Source organism: Triticum aestivum, chromosome 3B, assembly GCF_018294505.1.
Source record: "Triticum aestivum cultivar Chinese Spring chromosome 3B, IWGSC CS RefSeq v2.1, whole genome shotgun sequence".
NCBI classification, from domain to species: domain Eukaryota; kingdom Viridiplantae; phylum Streptophyta; class Magnoliopsida; order Poales; family Poaceae; genus Triticum; species Triticum aestivum.
In genome coordinates this window covers 655660618-655663119 of record NC_057801.1, presented here as the reverse complement: position 1 = coordinate 655663119, position 2502 = coordinate 655660618, and positions in this window count along the sequence as shown.

Here is a 2502-nt window from a genome sequence, read left to right as displayed (position 1 = left end):
AAAGATGATGGTAGCAACTACACGCGTAATGGTCCCTTTATGACCCCACATCTTCAGCTGCAGATATACATAACACGGTCGTGCCATGAACTTGGCGTAAGCCGACCGCCCAAAAAGAGCATGATATGGACTTCTGATCTTGACCACCTCAAAGGTTAGCTTCTCGGCCCTGGAATCATACTCATCTCCAAAGGCTACTTCCAGCTCGATCTTACCAACCGGGTATGCCGACTTACCAAGTACCACACCATGAAAAACAGTATTGGACTGCTTAAGGTTTTTATCTGTTAACCCCATACGACGAAAGGTCTCATAATAGAGGATATTGATGTTGCTGCCTCCATCCATGAGCACCTTAATGAACTTGTACCCCCAACTTGAGGTACCACCACTAAAGCCAAGTGACCCAGATTATCAACCCGGGGCGGGTGATCCTCCCGACTCCACGTGATGGCCTGCTCAGACCACCCTAAGTAGCGAGGAACTGCCGGCTCAACAGCATTAACCGCCCTCTTATGAAGCTTCTGGTCCCGCTTACATAAGCTCGTGGTGAAAACATGATACTGTCCACTGTTTAACTGCTTTGGATTGCTCTGATAACCTGACTGCTGCTGCTTCTACTGATCTCCTAGCCAGATTGCTGATTGTACCCACCTTGGTTGAAATTGCTTTGATTATTCTGGTGACCCTGAAAACTGGAACCAGAACCGCCACTTCCATTGTTCGGGCTGTGAAAGCCGCCGCCTCCTGAACCGCCGCCCGACCCGTGATTTCCATTGAATATATTGGAATTTTTGAAGGCCTTCATGATAGTGCAATCCTTCCACAGGTGTGTAGCTGGACTCTCCTTCATGCCATGCTTCGGGCATGACTCATTCAACAACTGCTCGAGAGTAGGGCTTGACCCGCCAGATCGTGGAGGTGGCCTCCCCTTACGCCGCTAATTTTTGCCTTGTGTACTGGTGTTAGCCACAAACTCTAAGTTACCATCTGCCTTACGTTTATTGTTGCCGCCTTGATTTGCCGGGTTAGGCTGCGTGCCCTTAGCGTTGCCGCTCTTCTTTCCCTTCCCTGCCTTCTCATCGTCAGACTCGGGATCCTTGGTACTATCTGAATCGGCATACTTAACCAGAGCCGCCATCAACTAGCCCATGTCAGGACCTTCACGCTTGAGTGGCCCCAGATTCATCTTCAGAGGCTCAAAATGGCAATTCTGCTCCAACATCAATACTGCAGAGCCGGCATTCATCTTATCAGAGGAGTATATTATTTCCTTCACCCGGCGTACCCAATGGGTCGTGGACTCACCCTCCTACTATTTGCAACCAGTCAGATCCATAATTGACATGGGCTGCTTGCATGTATCTTTAAAGTTCTGGATAAATTTCTCTTTTAACTCTGCCCATGAACCAATGGAATTAGGTGGCAACGCCTTCAACCAATTACGGGCCATTCCATCCAACATCATGGTGAAGTACTTGGCCATCGCAGCATCGCTCACCTCTAGCAGCTCCATGGCCATCTCATAACTTTCAATCCACGCCCCGGGCTGCAAATCGGCCGTATAATTCGGTACCTTACGAGGCCCCTTAAAATCCTTGGGCAAGCGCTCGTTACATAGAGCCGGCACCAAACAAGGCACACCTCTGGTTCTGGTGACTATTCCTGCTCCAACTGATACTGCTGGATAAACTGGTAGGGGATGATAAGCCGCTTGCTGAGCCGCCTGTTGAGCTGCTATTTCCGCTGCCTGTTGAGCCGCCTGCTCAATCTGCTGACGCGCTCTATGCTGATCACGTACATTAGGAGCCCCACCCTGAGCCGGGCCATACCCGCGTGGCTGGTTACGACGCTGGGCATTGCTTGACATGGCTGGCGAATCCAAATGCGTGCTATAACCTTACTCCGGCTCGGACGTGGGGTAGAATGAATCATGTCTCTACTATAAGAGTATGCCTCCTGCTGTGCCAAGGTTGTCTGAAGAAGATCTCTAACTCTTCGTGTTTCAACCGCCACCGGTGAGTCGCCATCAGCTGGGAGAGCCGCCAGTCGTGCTGCCGCCGCGATCATGTTCTCCAGCGGGTTAGAGTAATGACCCGGTGGTGTCGGCACATAAGGGGGCGGATTCGTGTTTAGACGTGGGGGTCCCATAACCTGTGGTTGCATCGGCGCGTTGATCTCGGGTGTTATGGCCTGATTTGCTCCCGGCGGGTTACTGGGTCCCGCTCCGAGTGTCTAGAAAAGGTTCCTAGGATCATAAACCGGAGGCAGACGAGATTGAGCCTTCTGATACCTTCTCCTCATAACCTCATTGGATGCGTTCTGCTCCATCATGAGCTGAAAAGCCTGTGAGTGAATCTGCTGTGCTCAGACATCTAGAGCCGCCCTTTCAGCAGCCATCCTGACGTCTTCCGCCGCTAGGTTTTCTTTAGCATGTGCAATATCAAGCTTCAACTGTGCCACCTCTGCATCATGTTGAGCTTGATCCGCCGGGTTGACCAC